The sequence below is a fragment of the Syngnathoides biaculeatus genome, chromosome 16, assembly GCF_019802595.1.
Source record: "Syngnathoides biaculeatus isolate LvHL_M chromosome 16, ASM1980259v1, whole genome shotgun sequence".
Lineage (NCBI taxonomy): Eukaryota > Metazoa > Chordata > Actinopteri > Syngnathiformes > Syngnathidae > Syngnathoides > Syngnathoides biaculeatus.
Window position 1 is genome coordinate 15,565,395 of NC_084655.1, and position 24,672 is coordinate 15,590,066.

At 41.1% G+C, this 24,672-nt stretch overlaps 1 protein-coding gene across 5 annotated transcripts in view; it reads left to right on the forward strand.

Annotated features, from left to right (window-relative positions):
- The window catches only part of LOC133514453 (protein phosphatase 1 regulatory subunit 29), a 79,070-nt gene that overhangs the window by 49,901 nt on the left and 4,497 nt on the right, over positions 1–24,672 (forward strand). The gene's annotated exons all lie outside the window — the stretch shown is intronic.

Genomic DNA, 24,672 nt, shown 5'->3' on the forward strand with positions numbered 1-24,672 from the left:
AGATTCACGATCTCTAAGTAGAGTTTGAAGGATGATTTATAGACAGAGCCATGTGTCAGTAGGGATCGTAATGCCAGCAAAAGGTTGTCTCACATAGATCATATCAGACATCCATAAACGCAACACTGTAGGCTATATACCTCTACACATGTACACCTTACCCATAATGCATTTAGCTATGAGCCGTGACAGTTTGATGCACAGTGCTCCTTGCTTAAGTGTTCATTTAGTATTATGCCTGAATGGTTGTAAATATCCAATATTCACTTGAAATGATTTATTGTAGTGCATTTATCCTGTTTCATCTCTGCATTTTACATCCTCCTCCTCATGTTTTTCAATGCTGTTTATCTGTGCTTTACTTTTTTTCCGGTTCCTCCTCCTCTAATTACATGTTTAAATCTCTCATCCATCTTTCTCTTCATCTACCCGTGTTGCCCAACGTCCATTATCTCTTGTTTCATTTCATCGCTTTCTCTCCTTAATGCTTTCCCCTCTCCTACTCTACCTTCATTTCTTCCTCTTCTAATGTTTTTGGCGGTTTTAATGCTTATGTTACTTGAACTCGTTTAACTCTAAAGGTTTCTTTTTTTTTTATTTCCACTTATGGTGTTGCAGCGCATGAGGCGATGAGGGAGAACTTTCCTGACTTTTGGTCTAGCTCTGTTGTTGTTGTTTTTTTTAACTTATGCGCACTCTCTGTTGCTGAGATTTAATAATATATGCAACAATATGACAGTTTCATAACACAAACTAGCACAGCTTGTGAAACCCCGTGCATCTATTGATATTCAGTGGAGGAAGTGTTTCATATTTTCATAAATACTCAGCTGCAGGTAGGAGTAGCCATCTATTGGGGAAAATGAAATGAAATGTTAAGATTGGGAACAATGATAACTATCTCTCCATCCATCAATCTATCCATCTATCCATCCATCCATCCATCCATTTTCTTTGCCATTTATCCTCACAAGGGTCACGGGGAGTGCTGGAGCCTATCCCAGCTGTCAACGGGCAGGAGGCGGGGTACACTCTGAACTGGTTGCCAGCCAATCGCAGAACACACGGAGACAATCAGACGCACTAACAATCACACCTAGGGGCAATTTAGAGTGTCCAATTAATGTTGCATGTTTTTGGGATGTGGGAGGCAACCGGAGTGCCCAGAAAAATCCTACGCAGGCATGGGGAGAACATGCAAACTCCACACACGCATGTCCGGGATTGAACCCGGGACGCTTTACCAGCTGACCCACCGTGCCGCCCAATAATAGCTATTTTAAAACAAAATTAATCAGTGGTATCTACTTATTAGAATACAGTTTTGTTAAGGTAAATGGCAAGAACAGAGGCAGACTGAGCAAAAGAAATCCCTGGAATGTAAATATAGACGTTCTCAACAGTTATTCTACTGGTATTTTAATTGTCCTTAATAATTTAATCTTTTAAAGATCATTTTAATACTGTGCAGGCATCTTTTTTCTCCCCAAAGTAGTATGATCACTCTATTGCATCTTAAATACTGTCATGTATCTGTCCATCTAAGCCGGGAGACTAACCAATTACCTAGTTTAGCAATTCTAAAGATTTTTTTTTGTGAGAGTATCCCTCCCTCACTCTCAACAAAAGTTAATAATATACTAATATTCAATTTCAAATCCACATGTGAACATGCATTTGTATTTAAGATCTAAACCTACACGCAAACACCCTTTGGAGGATAAAAACATGTTATGAATGTTAAGTAGGAGTTCATTGCATTGTATGGTGTTTCATTAATTAAGTTTAAAAGCAGGTCAAGGAGAAGAATTTAAGCTGCAGCCCGTCGACCATAGATGGGAAAATAAGACGGGAAAGGTCTGCCTGTCAGTGGCAGGCCTGCGCACACACACACGCGCACACACGTCATGTGTCAGCATGTGTCACTGAGTTGTCTGAACCAGTGTTGGGCTTCACTTGACCCATGTTGTGATGTGCTGCTGTTTGGAGCCGCAGGCTACCCACCGAGGAGCATCTGTGGCCCCAGACAGTCCACTTCATCATTATTTCGCTGTATTTGACTAAGCGCCTGGACCCAGTGTTTTTGATCAATTTTATTTTATTTTTTTCTGAAGCAAATCACTATTAACTGGTTGTAACGTAATTGAGGCCCTGAAGGTGTTTCTCGACAAATGTACCTTATTAATTATGATGTCCAAACACTATTATCAAATGTACATTACATTTGTATTGCTTTGAGCTAAAATGGAGTCACCTATTTTTCTGGTTGAGATGCTGGAGGGCTCCAGCACTCTTAACAGATGCATGGTACTTCAACTGAAGACCAAATTTCTCATAGTTTTAATACATGAATTGTTTTCTCTTTATAATTCATGAGTAACGAGTTCAGGGTGTACAAGACCTTGCACCCAACGTAAGCTGAGATAGAATCCAACTCACTTGTGACCCTAAATAGGATGAGCAGTCGAAAACAGGTCAAAGTGTATTACTAAAACTAATATAATTATAAAGATGTATCGCTAATGTGAGACAACTCTTTTTTTTTTTTTTTTTTAAGACTACTTACGTCTAGAAAGAGTACCACAGATGCATTATTTGCCTTGAGGATGCTTGTGGAAAAGTACCGAAAGGGAAGTTTAGATTTGTCACAACCACAATTCTGCTTGTCTGACATTGTGAAACATCATGACTGCTGCTACATGTTACGTCATATTTTTATTCCTAACATCAGATCAAGCACCTTAATGGAATGTTGATTAAACAGAAAGAATACTTTGTGAAGTTAATGAATGAAGAGAATGGGAGAGAAGGTCGGGTTGAAGAGGTAAGCATGAATGACCAGGAAGTGGCAATGATTAGTAAGGCACTGAACAGAATGAAAAATGGAAAGACAGTTGGTCCTGATGAGATACCAGTAGAGGTATGGAAGCAATTTGGAGAGGTGGCTGTGGAGTTTCTGACCAACTTATTCATTAGAATACAAGCAGGAGAAAAGAGGCCAGAAGAATGGAGGAAAAGTCTGCTAGTCCCCATTTTTAAGAACAAAGGCGATGTTCACAACTGCAGAAACTACAGAGGAATAAAGATGATGAGACACACAATGAAGTTATGGGAAAGAGTAGTGGAGGCTAGACTCAGAACAGAAGTAAGTATCTGCGAGCAACACTATGGTTTCATGCCTAGAAAGAGTACCACAGGTACATGATTGGCCTTGAGGATGCTCGTGGAAAAGTACAGAGAAGGTCAGAAGGGACTACATTGTGTCTTTGTAGGCCTAGAGAAAGCCTATGACAGAGTACCAAGAGAGCAACTGTGGTACTGCATGCGCAAGTCTGGTGTGGCTGAAGAATAAATTAGAACAGTACAGGACATGTGTGAGGGCAGCAGAACAGCGGTGAGATGTGCCGTAGGTGTGTCAGAGGAATTTAACGTCGAGGTGGGAGTTTCTTTGGAAGGGATTAAAGAACTGCATTTTATGTAGGAGGCAGGTCCTCCTCTGTTTAGAGATGTTTTTTAGCCTTAAAGAAGATGGGCTCGTTGGGGTCTGCGTATGGGGTCTCCGATGTTACCGTGTTTTAAGTGTACTTTAATGTTGTGTTAGTTTAAAAATTCATTTGAGTATCTCAAATAGATACATGTCAAGTGTTCAAAGGCTGATGTTTTGTAGCACTTAGCTTGCTTAAACTCCGATTGGTACATTCAATTATAGGGTCCGCTGTGCACTGCTGAGGTGCTAACCGTGAAGTACCTCTGTCCTCTCCTTGAGCGATATAAACCCTTTTTTTTTTCATTCATAACCCAGTTTTGATTTCAAACCATTCCTGACCATTATACTTCACCTTTTCCGACTCACTATTAGAGCAATAAAATAAAGTGGTGGTGAGGAGGAAATGAGATGAAATATGAAGCGTAAACATTGTTCTTCAAATATTCAAATTGAACTGAATCAATATTCATGCATTGATTCTGCAGCCCTAGATGAGCATTTTCTCAGAGAAAATCTTCATAATGTATGAAAAGAAATGGAATCATATGCAAGGAAGACATTTTACAGTCGGTTTAATGAGGTGAAGTTTCTATTAACTAGCTAAGCCTTCAAGGCTGGATTTAACTAAGCTATCAGAACAAAATGATGTCATTATTTCTAATCTATGTATTCCTCATTTGAATCCCTCGAAGCCCCTCCGGGGGACTCTTACAACCTGCCTGTAAACCCTGTCATGGTTTAAACACCTTCACACTCTATTTGCATGCAATGTCCTAAACATGCATGTGCAATCATACACACGGTGCATACAGCTGAGGTGGATTGCGTGATGCAATTCAAACCATATATGCAGCACTAAAGAGGCTCCCCGGCAAGGACAAAGGTGACGTTTATATATATTCATCAAGAGTCTGGCATGTCATTATTTGTCACATCTGTATGCCTCCTCTGGTGTTGCATTACATCAGGCTCCTCCCCCTTTTGTGTTTGTGGATCAGAGAGCCATTGAGGAGTGAGCACTCTTCCTTTGTTTCCTCCTCCTGATTGGATTATGTTACATCAACTGATGACATTGTGTCCAAATGTCATGTTTGTAATAAGAAAATCAAGACACTGTATAGTACATTATCAGGATCCTTGCCAAATCGCGCATGTACGCATACGCCATTTTCAGATTAAGATTTATGCAGTGGATCTGAGCGCTAATCATCCATCCTGCCGTCATTTTCTATATGGCTTCCCATCTTCAATGTTGGAACTAGAGTGTTTTTCAGATGACTTCACAGGGGGAGTTCAAATACATCCTGGAGCAGTCGCCACTTGGATACAAGACACACTTAGAGAGAGACAATCATTCACACTTCCCACTTGTAATCCAGTCAGTCACATTTTAGTTAGTCCTGCAAACTGCTAAAGACAAATCCATTCTTGGCAGAGGTGCTTTTGTTCCAAAACTGAATACGTGGTTGAATTTAAACACAGTCAGAAGAAGTGTACATTCAACGTCATGTGCAGCAACACAATGAACCACAAACAATGCGTGTTCATTCATTTTCTTAAGTGTTTACTGCAAATCATTTCTGACACTGATTGCCAGAGGCAGAACTGATCATGGCCCAGCGACTGTTCTGTGTTGCCAGGAGGCTGCAGTCAGATCACTGGTCTTGAACAAAAAGGGCAAAAAAACCATGAAAAAACAAAGTACAATTGATGAATACATTTTGGCAACACAGTTTGGCAGTAGTCACATTGTTTCAGCGCATCGGGTGCTGCAACATTCCGCTTAAACTGAGCTGGCCAGTACTCTGCTTTCTATAAAGATAAAAATGTTCTTCAAAGGGGAAATCCAGTGCTTTGCATTAACAATGTATCCAATAGGTCTTGTAATATGTACCCTATTTAGACAATGTGATGTTAAATCCTCTCTCATTTAAACGTGTTTTGAGAAGATTTTTATCGACAATTACAAATTTTCAGGGGCGCTGCCATTTTTGCGAGTCACATGACCCACGTGCGCGGATGTCACATGTACCGTGCCGCAACAAAAGCTCCATTACATGGGACACCATTTATGCCCAGCGCTGATTTCTCGGATTTATCCTCGAGCCGAGCTTCCAGGCGGCAGAGGTTGTTAGCCCAGGATGCCGAAGCTAGGAAAAAAGGCCTCCGCTGCCGACTTTGGCGGCAATGAGCTCTGGCGGTGGGCCACGAGCCGAGTTTCGACATCCAGGCAGGGCGTTAGCTGAGCTTCGGTGGCGGTGGAGGCCTTTAGCCTAGCTTCGGTGTCCCGGGGTAATGGCCTCCGCCCCCAGAGCTCGCTCGTCAGACTCCGCGTCATTCCCATCCAAAAAAACATCCGCACCTGCCGGCCCGGAGCTCCGGGGGCCTTTTTTTAGGCATTTATGTCCCACGCCTAGCCCTCCGACTAGTCAGACTCCACGTCGTTCCGCCCGAAGAACCATCTGAATAAGTCAACATTTACAGCCACAAGTTCAAATCTGTATGGAAGTATTCATCCATGTTCATGATCAACCGATAGTGCTATTTTTTCATCAGATGAGGATAAATCAGAGAAATCGGCTTGGCATGAATGGTGTCCCATGTAATCGAGCCTTTGTTGTGGCACGGTACACGTCACATCCGTGCACGTAGGTCATGTGACTCGCAAAATGGCAGCTCCCCTGAAAATTTAGAATTGTCGATTAAAAATCTTCTCCAAAGGCTATTAAATGAGAGAGGATTTAACATCACATTGTCAAAATAGGGTATATATTACATGACCTATTGGATACACTGTTCATGCAAACCAGTGAATTTCCCCTTTAACTATCAACCCATACATTTCCATTTTCTGTACCGCTTATCTTCACTAGAGTCTTTTTAATATATGCCCCCGTGTATAATTCTCATCCTTTGCCTCTTACATGTATTTTGCTTTGTTGGGTTCCACACATCGTGATCAAGAGGAAATTATGTTTCTGGGGCCCCCAGCCGCGTTGTTATGGCACGACTGGTCAAAGCGGGTATGCTGCATATACACTAAAAATGGAGAAAATTGTACAGTGCTTTGATCCAGAGCATAGCCACGGGATCATTTGGCAGGGACTTTTAAATGTAAAGCAATCTGTCCGTACAATATGCGGCGGGTACGTGCAGTTGTGCATTGGTATCCATTATTTTATAGGGACAAAAGTCTGTTGACACAGTTGTACCTTGGGTACCGCTCGCGGAGTAGGGAGTAAAACTGCTGTCCCCCTGAGGAAACCTGCATACTGTAACACATACAATCTTGTATTATATAATACGGGAGCGTTTTCCACCAGTGAGTGAGTGCCCATGTCTGCGTTAACCTTTTAAAACAATGAAAATGGAAAACCTAATCAATAAAAGCTATAACCAATAGGTCAACGATGCATTCATTCTGGAAAGGTCGGCTTCCAAAGGAATGTTGCAATGCCTAAAAGCACTTTTTCTATTTCCTCAGTAGCTACATGGATGTGAATACTATCACTGGCAAATACAAATACAATTGTGTTTTATTCCTGCAACAATAAATACCTTTTTAAAGTAAGAAACCTCTATAGTTTTACAGCGACTCTCGTTTTATCTCAACAGTTTAACAATGTCTGATCAACAGTTCTTCATTTTATCTTAAATGAAAAATGTATCTATATTTAATGTACACTGTATTAAAAATACATTTACAACTTCTTCTGCAATAAAATATGACGTGTTGTAGAGAGAAGTCATGCATGTATTTAATCACGTGTCATGACTTTAAACATAAACATCCGTAGTGTGTACATATGAATATTTTATTGTGATATTTTTATATGTAGGTTTTACTAGGCCAGTGTGGTAACTCTTTGGTAATACTAATGAATTTCCTATTAACAATTACACAATCATCAGTGAGCTTGTTAATCATAATTTCCAATTATTTAATTTAGAGCGGCACGGTGTCGCAGCTGGTAAAGCGTTGGCCTCACAGTTCTGAGATCCCGGGTTCAATCCCGGACCCACCTTTGTGGGGTTTGCATGTTTTTCCCGTGCCTGCGTGGATTTTCTCCAGGCGCTCCGGTTTCCTCCCACATCCCCAAAACATGCAACATTAATTGGACTCTCTAAATTGCCCGTAGGTGTAATTATGAGTCCGGCTGTTTGTCTCGATGTGCCCTGCAATTGGCTGGCAACCATTTCAGGATGTACCCCACCTCCTCGCCCTTTGACAGCTGGAAGAGGCTCCAGCACTCCCCACAACCCTCGTGAGGACAAGCCGCTAAGAAAATGAATGGATACTTAATTTACCCAAGTAACATAGGAAGCTTATAGAGAAAAAAAGCATCATAATAGAAATCATATTTAAAACACGTTAACTGCCAGCCTTCCCACTGACCATGGATGTTTGACTTGTAAAGCCATCAATGGCAGTGAACGAGATACACTGCAATCAATGACGTGTTCTCTTCGTCCTCAACATTGGCCGACAAGAAACCGGCACTCTTAACTATTGTGAGTCTTTCTGCTTATGACGTTTGATTTGTAGTAAGTTATGAATATAAAACAACAACTCTCAAACAATTGTGTTTTCTTGAACTTTTGGCATTGCAAATGAATAATGTATTCCGGAAGAAAAACATTATACGCAGTATTCACTTCTATTGGATTAAACCCAGACTAGTGAATGCAATTCTGTAAGCATACCCTTGGAGAAGTAAATCCTGTCTGATTGGAGCTTTGCTTTATCCAGTGCAAAGGCACTGCAAAGGAAATTCCACAAGCTGCAACCAGGTCTGTGATGTAAGCGCAACCCACCAGCCACTTTGCTGCTTCTGGCTTCACTGATCCAGAAATAGGACGGGTTTTTTTTGTTTGAAGCAAAATCTTAAAAATACAAGAAAGCTGAACAAAAGTTGAGGTTTTCACACCCTTTCTGTCATTATGAAGCAGTGACTTTTTTTTTTTTTTTGTCTTGGGTATCCATTTATTTAAACCACACTTAACAATAGGAGGCAGCACGGTGGAGCGGCTGGAAAGTATTGGGCTCTCAGTTCTGAGGTCTCGGGTTCAATCCCGGCCCCGCCTGTGTGGAGTTTGCACGTTCTCCCCATGCCTGCGTGGGTTTTCTCCAGGCTCTCCGGTTTCCTCCCACACTCCAAAAACATGCAACATTAAGTAGACACTCTAAATTGCCCCTAGGTGTGATTGTGAGAGTGGCCTCCGATTGCCTGGCAACCAGTTCAGGGTGTACCCTGCCTCCTGCCCGTTGACAGCTGGGATAGACTCAAGCACTCCCCGCGACCCTCGCGGGGATAAGCGGCAAAAGACAAATGGATCGATGGATAACAATAGGATTCCAACAGACTTCAACTTTATTAGTTGTAAATGGAGTAATTGGAAAACATGGAAGTGATAATTGATATTGACATTTTTATGGACTACTTCATCAGTTAGTGTGCTCACGTTTGAAGACTCGTCAAAAATTGTATTTTACTATTTTCTTACCAAGATGGTTTGGGCAATTTCATGGCTCGAACTTTGAATGACTAAGTTTTGCAATGCCATCAAAGCGAGGGCCCTGATTGGATGTTTGGATGTGGAAGAATTTCTGTGTCCTGACCTCGACCTCTTCCACAGCTTAATTGCTCATGTACTGTATGAATTATTGAAATGACATTTGGGCTTAGTGTCTTTTTTGCTTTGCTTTTGTTTTTTGAGGGGATGTGGGCATTATTTCCTAGAAGATGACATTTTACCAACTTCATCTTATTTGCCGTTTCAACTTTTCAACTCCTGTTTTACCTTTCCCTTTCCCAAAAGAGGCCCATTGCCCAAGCACATCATATTACTCTTCTCCACATTAAAGGGGCACTGTCATGAAATGCATGATTTTTAGTATGTTATCAATGAAAAAACAGCAGGCGACATGGACCCATGCGTTTTTTTCACCACAAAACATGATTTTGACGTATTCAGCTTTTTAAACTCCTGCCATGAAAATCCTCTCGAGGGATTTGTTTTCGAGAAGAAGCAGGAAACATGGCAGGACCACTCTCAAGTGGACTCGTTTATTTCTATTAGTTTTACCTCTGGGAAAGTAGCTCGTTGTTCCTTCATGTTAGTCAAAACGCCGGCTCGTTGCATTGCTGGACAATTGCTTGAACACTCGGGAGGATGGATTTACCTTTCGTAACTTTGCAAGAGACCTGATTTGTCGTGAAAAATCGATTGCACGGGTGCAAAGGACGAGAGCTTCATGGGTTACAAATGACAGGTAGGTGTGTACTAAAAAAAAAAATTATAGTTTGGGGCAGTATTGCCTCCACTTCACTTCACTCGGTTGTGTGATGTTCTCTTCTTCGAAAAGAGCTTCCATGTCAGATGGGGCTTGTTCGTCTCCCACAGTCGGGGCCACAGCGTGTTTTCAATGTCGGGGGTGACGTCACGGACAGGGAATGTAGCCAATATGGTGACCACTTGCAAGTCGAATGACACTTCTGGAACTTTGCACATAAATGACGCACTCTCCGGTCATATTTATTTTTTCGTGTAGACATTGAAGTGAATAATGTTATATGTATTTTTCATTCTATTTTAGAATGTTTATCGGGATGACACTTGACCTTTAAGCATTAGCTTTGAAAGAAAGAAAAACAATCTATCCGCCCGGTTGCCATGACTGACTCTTGAATTTCAACCCTCCAGCCTTTTAAAAACATCAGTTAGGGATTTGGATGTGGCGCTTAACCCTGGCGCCACATCACCCCTCTTGCACAATGTCCATTCTGGTACGGTCGTGGGATGGACTGTTTGCGACGGGAGGTTCGGGGCTCTGCTCCATTTAATCGTAGACCTCAGGGCCATTTCTCCGTCACGCTTCATCGCACTCTTTCGTCTTCGTGATGCATCCAGGAAATGGTTACGATGTCATGCATGAGAGGTTGCAGATATTGGTATTGGACAAGGAAAAAAACACAGATGTAGAGCCAAACAAGCAGTGGATGCAGATGGACATATTCATTTCCCTCCTGTAGCACCTCGGTCACACATATTTCACATTCTATCATATTTTACATCTATAAAAGTCAGTAGTGTGGATTGAACTGTTAAGTACAGTCAGGGGGAAAAAAAACACAACCAGAATTTTGACGGACAACATTTTGGAAAGCAGCAGTTCTGACAAAGAACAATGCAGTAAACGACAACATGAATACGGTTCAATTGGTTATTTTCTGGGTTGTGAAGTAATGCGACTAATGAAGAGCGTTGAAGGAAAAAAAAAAAAGTCGCCCACTTGCATTCCGCCGCCCTCGTGATAACGTGATGCTTTCAAGCTGATTTGTCATGCAGCGGTTGGGGCGCATCATATGAAAATGGGAGCACAAACCAACACCTCACCAGATCTAGCACTTTTGCTGCCCCTTCATTTATTTCAGCTTTTCTGTTCTTGTCTTCCTCTTTTATTTATGTATGCATCTTATTTATTTATATCCCCCTTACCCTGCCTGAGAGATGCGAATTAAGGTGAGCCGTTCAAAATGCTAATATGTACGCAGTAGTGTTGTGAAAGTATACAATACGTGGGCCGAGAGCATCAAAAAAAGGAATATTTAAGCTTGCCGGAGCTTAAGGAAGCAGCAATTTGTCCAGCGGTGCCAATACTTACTGACGTGTAGTACAGCTGCTTTTAGCACACTTCTTCCTGTGGTGATACTCTCAGAGGAGCCTCATCTGTCTGTAGCAGCGTTGGTTTCATCTGGAAGTGCCATGTGAAGTGAAGAGGAAAGAGGGCTTTGCTCACAGCCTCAACCTGTCTACACGACACTCCAGGCTCCCGGGGGAGCCGGCCCCGGACCACGGCATTGTGGAGAGGAACAATAATACAACGGGCAGATGGACGGGCAGAAGCCCAGCGAGGGAGACGACAGCTGTAGACAAACTGGAGGAAATCGAGGGACAGCAAGATCAAAACTTTTGTCAGGGGGGTGTAAGAGGAAAAATGCAGGAGGATCAGTGAGTGGGCGAGACACTCTTGGATAAGAAGGGAAGAGGAAGAGGAAATGCTTGAGCCTCTTTTGTCTGATTTAGAAGTACAAAGTGGACTGTACCATTTATGTAACTGTACTCATTTTGCTGTGTTGATATTTGATGTGACAGTACCACATCTTGTTGAACTGTATTGACTTGCACTTGCAAATCTATACAGTGAAGAAAATAATTGAACACCCTGCTATATTGCAAGTTCTCCCACTTAGAAATCATGGAGGGGTCTGAAATTTTCATTGTAAGTGCATGTCCAATGTCAGTGAGATCATCTAAAAATAAATATCCATAAATCACAATGTATGATTTTTTTGTAACGATTTATTTGTGTGGTACAGCTGAAAATAAGTATTTGAACACCTGTCTATCAGCTAGAATTCTGACCCTCAAAGACCCGTTAGTCCGCCTTTAAAAGTCCACCTCCACTCCATGTATTATCCTGAATCAGATCCACCTGTGTGAGGTCGTTAGATGCATAAAGACACCTGTCCACCCCATACAATCAGAAAGACTTAAACTTGTAACATGGTCAAGACCAAAGAGCTGTCCAAAGACACCAGAGACAAAATTGTACAACTCCACACGGCTGGAAAGGGCTACGGAGAAATTTCCAAGCACCTTCTTGAAAAAAGATCCACTGTTGGAGCAATCATTACAAAATGGAAGAAGCTTAACATGACAGTCAATCTCAATCGGAGTGGAGCCCCATGCAAGATATCCCCTCGTGGGGTCTCAATGATCCGTAGAAAGGTGAGGAATCAGCCCAGGACTACACGACAGGACATGGTCAATGACCTGAAAAGATCTGGGACCACAGTTTTTGAGGTGACTGACTGCTGGTAACACACTAAGACGTCATGGTTTGAAATCATGCATGGCATGGAAGGTTCCACTGCTGGAGAAAGTTTTGTGCTCAGATGAGGCCAAAATGGAAATTTTTGGTCATCATTCCACTAACCGTGTTTGGAGGAAGACAAATGATGAGTTCCGTCCCAAGAACACCATCTCCACTGTGAAGCATGGGGGTGGTAGCATCATGAATCCCTCCTGCAGTGTGTGCAAAGCTGGTGAACAACTATAGGAAATGTTTGACCTCTGTAAACAAAGGCTGCTGAACCAAATATTAACGTAGGTCTTCTCGGGTGTTCAAATACTTATTTGCGGCTGTATCACATAAATAAATCATTAAAAAAATCATACGTTGTGATTTTTTAGATTATCTCTCAGACAGTGGAGATGCACCTACGATGAAAATTTCAGACCCCTCCATGATTTCTTAGTGGGAGAAGTTGCAATATAGCAGGGTACTTATTTTCTTCACTGTAGTACGTTGAGAACTTGGAGACCGCACCCCAGCCCCATCATCCCCCCCATAAGTCCCCCCAGCTCTGCAACAGCCAGTGGGATGATTTTCAAAGGTATAGCAATGATGATAATAATATGTTTAATGAACTGATTCCTAAAATGAGGGTGCGACGCAGGCTATTAACTTTTTCATGATTAAAATATGTCTGACCCACCACATGTCCGCTGAGCTCGCATTTGTCTGCCTACGCTTCGATCAACTTTACCCAGATCGCGTTGGACATCCAGTCCACTTACTGCAATGGAATTAGCCGTGGTCCCACCAAAGATACGTTTAGACCAATATTCTGTGACCAAAATTGTCATATGCAGATGAACGAACCGCCAAGTTGGCAAACAATGTTGCCTATTGCATGTTGCATATCAAATCAACTCTAATAAATTGAGGAATTACTTTTAATCATTTTTTTTAAATGTGCATTAACGTAGCTTGTACATTGGAAACAACATATAGCATTTACATATAATTCATGTTTTATAGCCCCATGACACTTCCTCTGTAACTTTGCTGAGCCAGGAACAGTAAGCTATTGTTTTGTCTGCCGTCTTCTGATAAGGATGCAGCTGGCTGGGATGTGTGTGAATCTTTTCCTCATGGAAATTTACTGAATCTGACTGAAAGACCCTCCTCATAATCTGCTTTTTCAAGTTTCGGCTACAGAGAGAGCATGGGGGGGCTTGAAAAGAGAATGAGGACGGCTGCCCATCTCCTCCTCTCTTTTCTCCCTCTGCTCCCTCCTTCTCATTTTGTTTATTTCATACCGCTTTGTAAAAACAAACAAACAAACAAAAACAAAAAAAAAAACAATAAAGACAGGACTTCCTTCTACGGAGCCCCTAAAGGGATATTGAAAAAAAAAAAAAAGAACTGTTTTCTCATTGTGATGAGTAAGTTACTCACTGTAATGAGTAAGTTACTCATTGGAATGTCATTGTAATGTAACTTACTCACTTACTCACGTGTCAAAAAACGGCTACCTATGGGTCATAGCTTATTTACCTGCTAGCGGTAGCTTCCTGAATAAGGAATAAGGGTCTTTTATACATGCACATACGCAATGGATTAGTTACTCATTGCAATGAGAAACATACTCATTACAATGACAAACATATTCATTACAATGAGTAAGTTAGTCATGAGTAAGTTACTCATTGTGATGAGTACTCGTGAATAAGTTACTCATTGTAACTCATGAGTAATTTACTCATTACAATGAGGGTGTCGAAAAATGGCTATCTATGCGTCGTAGCTTATTTAACTGCTTGCGGTAGATTCCTGTGTTCAGGTAGTCGTAGCTTTTTTACCTGCTAGCAGTCGCTCCCTGAATAAGGGTCTTTTATACATGCACACATGCAATTGATTAGTTACTCATTACAATTTACTCATTACAATGAGTAAGTTTATCATTAAAATGAGAAACCAGTTAGTTGTTTTTTTTTATTTTCAATGTCTCTTTAGGGTCTCCGTAGCTTTCTTAATTATTCCGTCAGAAAAACATTTCCTTAAACACCAGGAGCATTTGGCCATACATTCATCATGTGGTCCTCCACATACGTGTACTGCACTGTCAAAACTTTTATTTTCACCTTTTAAAATCTGTTACAAGTATCTGACAGCGTAAGATACCAGTCATACAAATGTTTTACAGTATATGCAATATTTTGCATGCTCACGACTCTAATGAAAATGGATGGATGGACTGATGTAATGTTTATCACACAAGATTTCGAACATTATATAAATTTGAGACAATTGTCTGCTTTCCTGAGCTAGGTAAGTCCTTAAAACCCTTCTTGAGAGCTAAATATCAAACAAATGACTCATCTCACTTGTGTCACTCTCCACTTCTTGTCCACCGCATCCTGCTCGGGTGACATTGACTGACAGCAGCGCTATATATAATAACGTGTGGCTCTTGTCGTCGCTGGCGATATTTTTCACAGTGAAAAAAGTTCAAAGACCTTTTGTAGTTTTGACTTTAAAAAAAAATTATTTCCCTTCTTCTCACCTTCTCCTCTTCCTTTCCACAAGGAGAGCTCGGCTTCAAACTCACAACTGTGAGCATTTTCCTTGAAGGGCTGCTGTCACGCCTATAAACATTCTAAAATAGATATTGTAATGAAAAATACATATAACATTATTCACTTCAATGCCTATACGAAAAAATAAATATGAGAGGAGCGCGTGTCATCCCTGCGCAAAGTTGCGGAACTCAACATCCAAGTGGTAGCCATATTGACTGCAAAATAATCAGCAGGCGTCACACTGGCACATTCGTCGTTGAAAACATATCGTGGTACCGGCTATAAGAGAGGAACAACAGAGATTTTCAGATTTTTTCCGACGCCCCTTCTGATACGGAAGCTCTTTTCGAAGAAGAGAACATCTCACAATCGAGTGAAGAGACCGGGGCAATATTACCCAATTGTTTCGAGCCATATTTAGATGATATGCGAATCACTTCCAACTAACAACAGACTCCCCGGCAGTATGTATGACAGTATGTAGCATACTCAGCCGCGAGCGATGTACGCCGTAAAGCGGTCCGGCTCAGCGCCACGATATATATATATTTTTTTTAGTAGCTCTATACACACCTACCTATCATTTGAAACCCGCGAATCTCTCGTCCTTTGCACCTGTGCAATCCATTTTTCATGACGAACCGGGTCTTTTGGAAAAATGTGAAGAGTAAAGCCATCCTCGAACAATATCCAGCAATACAACAAGCCAGCAATTTGGCTAACACAAAGGAACAAAGACCTACCTTCCCGTTGGTAAAACTGGTAAAAACACACGAGCCCCCCCCTGAGAGGGCGTCTGCTGATAACGTCACTTCCTGCTTCTTCTCCGAAACAAATCCTTGTACAAATCTTTCATGGCGGGAATTACAAAAAGCCATATACGTCAAAATCCTTTTGTGTGGTGAAAAATGAATGTGTCCATTCTGGCTGCCTTTTTTTTTTTTTTTTTTTTTTAAGACATGCTAAAAATCATGCTTTTCCTGTCAGTGGACCTTTAATAAAGTCTGCACATACATACAAGATAGAATAGTCCATTGTGTGAGAAGGAAAAAAGGGAGCAATGACACAATCATGATAGACTTCACATTTTAGTGTGACTTCAGACTAAAACAAAACTTTATTAAACCATTTTCATGAGTTATTTGGAGAATATTGGACATGTTGGGGCCTTAGGCTCTCGCCTAATGGTAGGACTGCCCCTTATATGTTCATAGATTTTTGAATTCACAAATTAAAAGAAGATTTTGCTTGCAATGTGTAAAAAATGTAAGCGATCACCTCCCCTGTAAACATATTTTTCATAGATTATGCATACATAGAAGATAAGAAGTTGTTAATTAGGTTCCACAGGAAAAAATAAATGGTGAATGTTCAACTAGTTGGTGGTTCATTCCAGTGCCACAGTGAAGGCAGGCCATCAGGCATTGCCCCATCCGATGATGGTGCTTCTTTTTTATTTTTTTAATTTGCACGTTATATTTTATACAGGTCAGTGATTACATTCCAAAAATTAACTGTGATTCATAAATGAAACCCAGTTGTCATTTTTTTAAGCAACCATGCAGCCTTAGAAAGTTCTTTATTGCAGACTGTCGGTTGCTTTATCATTTTCAGGCTCAAGCAAACTCTATTGAGAAACATGCTAGCTAAAACGCACAATATGTACAATGTAAAAACAGATGAGGAATCAGGGGCTCGGTATGCTTTACATAAAATTACATTTTGGAGCTGTAATCAAATTACGGGAGGGTTGTAAGATTAAGATCCTTTACTCACTGCCTCGGTGTTATGACATTCAAGTGCGCAGATAAAGGAACATTTTTGAGCCTGTACAAATATTTAAAGTTCAGAATTACCAATCAGTAGTCAGGGTATTACTAAACTGATTGAAATGCAAGTGGTACTGAATGGAGAGAGATTTGAGGGGCAAAAAGAAGCGGCGCTTATCAATGAGCTAAGCCAAATGAGCTGGCTCGCTCCAAAAAGAGCTGGAATATTCTTCAGAAAGCCATCTCCATCTAATAGGAGTGGGATTATTCTATTGTATTTGATCAACATCCAAATTACAACACGGCTGTTGATTTTGTTGTTGCCTAATTCAAATATCTTAAAAGCCCTTTGTGAGGCTTTTTTCATAGTTGGGTGAGATAAAGCCAATAAAAGTCAATTGCTTAGGTGTCAAACCAGATGGGGAAGGGTAAAATTAATCGCCGACGCCCAGAAATGTCCAGCCCAAAGCATCACTGGGGTGTCGACGAAATCGTAAATAATGTATCAGGAGTAGTTTGCCAAGCTTGATTTGTTACTCTTTCAAGAATCCATCAAGAAATTGCTGTGGTAGATGCTAAGGGGCTATTATCAAATGTCCTTACTTTGCCAGGTCTTTGGCTTTGGTTTCCTTAAAGGTCAAGTGTCATCCATATAAACATTCTAAAATTGATATTGTAATGAAAAATACATATAACATTATTCACTTCAATGTCTACACGAAAAAATAAATATGAGTGGAGAGTGCGTCATACCATGCGCAAAGTTGCGGAAGTGTCATTCGACATCCAAGTGGTAGCCATATTGCCTGCATCGTCCGTTCATTACGTCACACCGCGACATTCGCCATTGAAAACACGCTGTGGCCCCTACTGTGGGAGACGAACACGCCCCTTGTGACACGGAAGCTCTTTTCGAAGAAGAAAACATCTCACAACCGAGTGAAGAGGCCGGGGCAATATTACCCAATTGTTTCGAGCCATATTTAGATGGTATGCGATCATGGCCAACCAGGCTCCCCAGTCCGATCCCCTTCCGTGGTGGAGATGAGCCATCGCGGCGCCGGGCAAGGGCAGGGAAGGCCGAGCTAGCCGCTGGCCTTGTCGGCCGGGGTGGCTCATTTTCGTCGCCGAGGTGGCTTATCTTGGCGCCAAGCCGGGCTGCTTTACGGTGTTGTTCATAGCCGCCGCCGTCTGCGATGAAAAACACCGCTGAGCCAAGGCACTTTACGGCGTTGTTGTCGCACGCAGCTGAGTGCGCCATTGTCGGCAGCGTCTGCGAGCCGACGCGCCACCCTTTGCTGGCGAGCCAACGCAGCAGCCTTCGCCGGCAAGCCCAACACAGAAGCCGTCCGACATGCACATCAACACATTTAGCACGCCTGCCATGCGTACAAGGATATTTTGTTACGTTATGAGAGACCGATTGCGTGGTCCGCCCCAAACTATTATATATTTTAGTAGCTGTATACACACCGTCATTTGGAACCCAGGAAGCTCTCGTCTTTTGCACCCGTGCGATCCATTTTTCATGAAGAAGCAGGTCTCTTGGAAACTTATGAAGGGTAAGTCCATCCTCCCAAGTGTTCGAGCAATATCCAGCAATGCAACAAGCTGGCATTTTGGCTAACAGGAAGGAACAACGAGATAGCCTCCCACAGGTAAAACAAATAGAAACAAACGAGTCCGCTGGAAGGCGCTCCTGCCCTTTACGTCACTTCCTGCTTCTTCTCGAAAAAATCCCTTAAGAGGATTTTCATGGCGGGAGTTACAAAAAGGCATATATGTCAAAATCATGTTTTGTGGTGGAAAAAACGATGGGTCCATGTCGGCTGGCGTTTTTTCATGAATAAAATACTAAAAATCCTCAATTTCATGACACTTGACCTTTAATGACCTTGCCGCCAGGAGTCCTGTTTCTTAATGTGCATTTTGTTCATTTTCAAATCAGTGCACCAGAATGTTGGCCACTGTTGACGCTTGGGGTGACGTCACTGTGCCGTGGGCCGTGTTTGAGCACCCCTAAAGAAAGTCTAAATCATCTCCAAACAACCTATACGATTCATAGTCGTAAAAGTGTTTATTAATCAAAATGAAGTAAAAACTGGCATAAAGAGTTCATATTTATTTTTGAATTGTTTTTTTGGGGGGGTTTTATTGTCACAAGGCTTGTCAAAACCAAACTATAGTACACAATCCTGCCATGTTCAAATTTCTTGTGAATATATTGCACAATTTATTAGGTAATACATGTCATAATAATATATGTGGTTTATTTTCAATGACGTTAATTCTGAATGAGAATTTATGTTTGTCTTTACTGAATTTTGTGTTATGCAACATACTTAAAAAAAAACCCAAAAACAATAATGTGATTACGATTTCAATGAAAAGACGCAAATGCTGTGTTTCCGCCACAAAAATCTCCCTTTGTTTTGATTTGGCATTTTGACAAGCACATCCAATTTGATTCTCGGGTGACGCGACTCACGGCGATAACACGCAGCTAACGACAAAATGGATGCTATAAATACGTTTCACATTCGGGCTGGTGGCGGCCGTGCTCTTGGAGGCATGTTGATGGAAAATTCAGTGTATGGACACATTCCAATTTCAACACCTGTCACAGTCAATTTCCAAGGGACCTTATTATTATGTGGGGAGGAGAATGTCCTCACGGAGGCTAATGAAGCAGAAGGCGAGCACCAATTCCATGTGAATGCCAACAACATTCGATATCATTGGCAGTACCCTTAATTGGCAACGCTAATTACACAGTATGCGCGACGATCGATAAAAGGGACGATTGAGGTGTGAGGAGAGTGCAAGGAAAAGTCCAAACTTCAGTCATGTTCCTGACTGTTTGCACTAGTAGGTGCACACAAACAATCTAACAAGATTCATGAGGCACACTGCTTCAAAAAGAAGTTGCCTAAAGTTATTGTTAGTATCAAAATATTTTGCATCACTAGATTGTTTTTGAACTTGACAAGTTTATGAATTGATTTTCTTTAACATTTAGATACAGTGAAGAAAATAAGTGTTTGAACACCATGCTATATTGCAAGTTCTCCCACTTCAAAATCATGGAGGGGTCTGAAATTTTCATTTTAGCTGTGAAAAAGAAAAATCCAGAAATCACAATGCATGATTTTTTTTAACCATTTATTTGTGTGATACAGTTGCAAATAAGTATTTGAACACCTGAGAAAACAAATGTTAATATTTGCTACAGTAGGCTTTGTCTGTAATTACAGAGGTCAAACGTTTCCTATAGTTGTTCACCAGGTTTGCACACACTGCAGGAGGGATTTTGGCCCACTCCACCACACAGATCTTCTCTAGATCAGACAGATTTCTGGGCTGTCGCTGAGAAACACGGAGTTTCAGCTCCCTCCAAAGATTATCTATTGGGTTTAGGTCTGGAGACTGTCTAGTCCACGCCAGAACATTGATATGCTTCTTCCAGAGCCACTCCTTGGTTTTCTTCGCTGTGTGTTTCGGGTCAGTGTCATGTTCAAAGACCCAGCCACAACCCATCTTCAATGCTCTGACTGAAGGAAAGAGGTTGTTCCCCAAAATCTCCCAATACATGGCCGCGGTCATCCTCTCCTTAATACAGTGCAGAAAAACACCCCCCAAAGCATGATGGTACCACCCCATGCTTCGCAGTAGAGATGGTGTTCTTGGGATGGAACTCATCATTCGTCTTCCTCTAAACACGTGGAGTTATGATCAAAAAGTTCCATTTTGGTCTACCTTTATCCCATGACTCCTCTGTATCATCCAAATGGTCATTGGCAAACTTATGAGGGGCCTTGACATGTGCTGGTTTAAGCAGGGGAACCTTCCGTGCCATGCATGATTTCAAACCATGACGTCTTAGTGTATTACCAACAATCACCTTGGAAACGGTGGTCGCAGCTCTTTTCAGATCATTGACCAAGTCCTGTCGTGTAGTCCTGGGCTGATACCTCACCTTTCTAAGGATCATTGAGACCCCACGAGGTGATATCTTGCATGGGACCTGCAATATAACCAGGTGTTCAAATACTCATTTTCTTCACTGTATTATTCTGCACACAAATAGAATAAGTTGCGAACAGAAGTGACATCAGCACCAGGTGTGAATATTTTTTAAGTCCAGATTAAAAACGTTTCCACTTTCAAATAATATTTCTTGCACTGTACGCTATTTTAATTCTACTTTTCTTTGTGTCTTTGTTTCAAATGCTAATAAGCAGTTTTTTTCTCTTTTTATAAATGCATTATTTAATGATGTCAAGCAAATTGAGTTACTTTGTGTATGAACTACACTATGTAAATACATTTGCCTTGTTTTAAAATAATTAACCTAAACCTTGCTTTAAGTTAACTTTTGTTTGGCAATAATTCATGAAGTGCAACACTTTAATGACCACGTAATGCTTTCATGTTCGACCTTGAACACCCTAATGCTTAATACATTATGTCTCCCACCTGTTATATTTGCAATAAAACTCAAGTATCCACTAAATAACCTCCAGTACACCATAACAGAATACATTTCTTTCTCCTTGTGGAAAAAACCCAAACTGAACTCTTCTGTGCAGCACAAATAGAAGGCTTGCTGTTTAATTGTTTTTTGTTTTTGTTTTTTTTTTGCATTAAAATATATTCCTGACGTAGGGTGTTAAATTCCACCACCCCTTAGCCTCTTCCATCTTCCATATATGGAACCAAGTCAATTAACGTCTGCTGCTTATTTTGAACACTTTTAGATTGTGTTTTTTTTTTTTTTTTTTAAATAAGGGGCTCCGTGTTATCTCAGTCACGATGTTTTATTTTTTATTTTTTATTTTTTTTTTCTTTTTTTGATACACTGAAGACGCTGAGTGAAATGCTTGTACTTGTGAAGACCACTGTGACATGATTCTCGAATGGGTAGCGGCTATACCATCATGATAATTTCCCCTTCCAACATAAATGGAGCTGTTTTTTAAAAAGTATCTCGTGGCGCTTATGAAAATGGAATGGGCTCGAAAACAAAGCCTCCCTTTATGGCCGCTTCCATCATGGAGGCATCCAAGTTGATAGAGGTGATTGGGCCCGGAGCGTAATGGCCGAGGTGGGCTGATAACCAATTAAGTTGCTTTCTGACAGCTAAAAGTGCAAGTAGTCATTAGTCCAACATTAAGCACTCACTGACTGTGGCCTATAAAGGCTTTTATTTTAAAAAAAGGAAAAAACTGAGGTTGGTGAAAAGAGGGTGGAAATGTCCAAGTGAGCTGCTCCTCTGTGCCATCTGTTCATCTCATCCAGTATTTTAACCATCTTGGCTGCAGTGACCTGCTTAGATTAGATGAGGCCAACTCGCTCAGTAAAGAAACGACACCCACGTATGCACGCTGTCTATTTCTGCCACAGATTTTTTTAATCTTTTGACTACTTTTACAGCTTCTACAGTTGTGAAGGAGAAAATCTTGATTTTTGTGTCCTACATTTCAATACTTGCTCGAAATGGATCAATGATGTAAGTGTTATTTCCCAGGTGTTGTTAATGCCCCATATTCCGAATGATGTAATCATGTCCCTAAACTATGCTCAGATGCCGTACTTCCTGCCTCCCCAATGTGAACCTTCTGAATTTATGTGGGCCAGAAAATTAGATCACGCCTCAAATAAACCTCACACAATTAAAATGGGCGACGGTGCCTAAATGTATGTTGTAAATGTGTTGCATGGAGGATCGTGCTAAGAAATGGGAATCTGACAAGATTTGACTGATGGACAAAAGGAAAACTTAATGAATGAATTGATTCTTTGTTATTTTGTTTGGAGTATTTTCAAGTACCGTAATTTCCGGCCTATAAGCCGCGACTTTTTTCACACGATTTCACCCTTGCGACTTATGTGGTGATATGGCTGATTTGTGCATTTTTTTTCTAAATGCCACAAGGGGGCATTCAACTGGAAAAGATAAGAGTGAGACCGGTGGAATATATGTGCCGAGGAAGTGACTTTTACCGGTCCGGCCCTGTTAGCGCACCGCTAGCGTTAGCGCGGTGGCGGTAGCATTAAACTCTCTGTGTACTGTCTTTCTTTGTAAATATCTCGTGTTTTAATGTTGGTTTCAATGTGGGCACTTGTGGCTTTTTCACGGCTGCGGCCCATGTATGTACCAATTGGTATTTCCTTTACAAATGTACTGGGTGAGGCTTATAACCAGGTACATTCTGTGGGCTGGGAATTATGGTACATCCTGAATGTTCTGAACTTATATTTTCACAGTTGTGTCATTTTGAGCAAAGTAATTCCACCCAGGGGAGTTTTGCCATGCTGAAGCTATGCAAATTCTCAGCGGCTCTGCTGGTTTTCAGCCAAGCAGTCCAGGATCTGAATCATAAACTATCAATTTCACACAATAGACAAAATTGTCATTTAACAAATCATTGGTTACGATATTCACCCAAAGCCAGGATAGAAAAATAAATGTGATGGAAGTTGGGTTTCTAAATAGGAATTGTTTTGCTCATCTGTCCTATTCAATTTTGATTTTCTGGTGGATTTGTAGATAACAATTTTAATAAAAACAACCACTTCCCTTTATTTCTCTACTACAATTTTCCTGCAGTAGTTAATGGATTACAAAGGAAGACGGGGACCTCCGGGGAGAGTGGACGGGAATAGACATGAAGGAGTTCAGTTCTGTGCTGTGTCAGAATTTGGAACACACTGAAAAACAAAAAAGTGGCCTCTTCCACAGAGTGAAAGAGGGAGCGCTATTTGATCCGATGATGAATGAAATTAAGAGGCCAGTAAAAGACGAACGTGGGATGAAAGCGATGGAACATGAAAGTATGGACGATAAAGTAGTCGATAAAGGAATGCTTTATTAAGGTAAGGCATACAGGAGAGGGAGTGCGAGCATTGTATAACGTTATGTCTTATGAGGAATGCTTCAACGAGCAAGTAGGCAATTTATATCATGATGCAACAGGCTGCTAATCCTCCACTTATGTAAACACTTGACTGCTATTCAAATGAAATGCAGATGGGATAGAGAGCTTGTTTTTTCGCCAGGAAACAAAGAATGTCTGAGGGGAGAAGATGTGCTCTCGTTTTTTTGGAACGATCATTGCCACTGAGTCCTTTGCTCTGCGGCCTGAGGTGCAATTGGCAGAACAACATGCAGATGCCAAACAAAGCTGAAATGACCTCATTGCGTTAGATGTAAGTCGAAACGGGAGAGGGTGATGGAGTACGGACGCAGTAAAAGGTTGCCATAAACAATAATAACGATGGAAACGTCCAGCGCCGATTGGAAAACAGGCAGATCTATAAATTTCGTTTGGACTGTAATTAGATCGGAGCGGGGTTATTGCATTCTTCTGTATAATGTACATACTTCACCTACCAGAGTGCAGGAAACACTGAACAACAATTGCAAAGCTTAAACATTTGTCGCCTCTAAAATCAATAACTGAATGTCGACTGTCTTGGTTCTTACTAAGAGAATCAAATCACTTAGATCCGACGTTTCTTTTGCACCAAAGCAGCAAATATTAAAAAGACTGTTAATGAGGGTGGCATAGTTTGTAATTGGGGAGTCTTCCTCGCAGTCAGAATGAAGTGGTTCAAATCTTGACTGTGGGTTTACATGCTCTTGTTTCTGGGTGTTCTCTTGTTACTTTTTCGTACTTAAATCTCTTTTTTTTTTTCCAATCACTATAACTGTTTCGTCATTGATAATATCGTGGCTGACTTCTGTACTTTCCCCGTGGGTTGGCTTCATCTCTCCACAACCCTGAAAAGGGTTTGCTGCATAGAAAATGGACAGCTGGATTATATGTATTGATAATAATCTTTTTCGTATAGTACAAACAATATATATTTTTGTATCTTTATATTTACAGTTGTTTGACTTTTCATCCCAATCGTTAGCTTTCTGCACTAACTCAGTGGGAGGAATCCTGCAGTTTATTCCAACAAAGACAGTTGCACAGA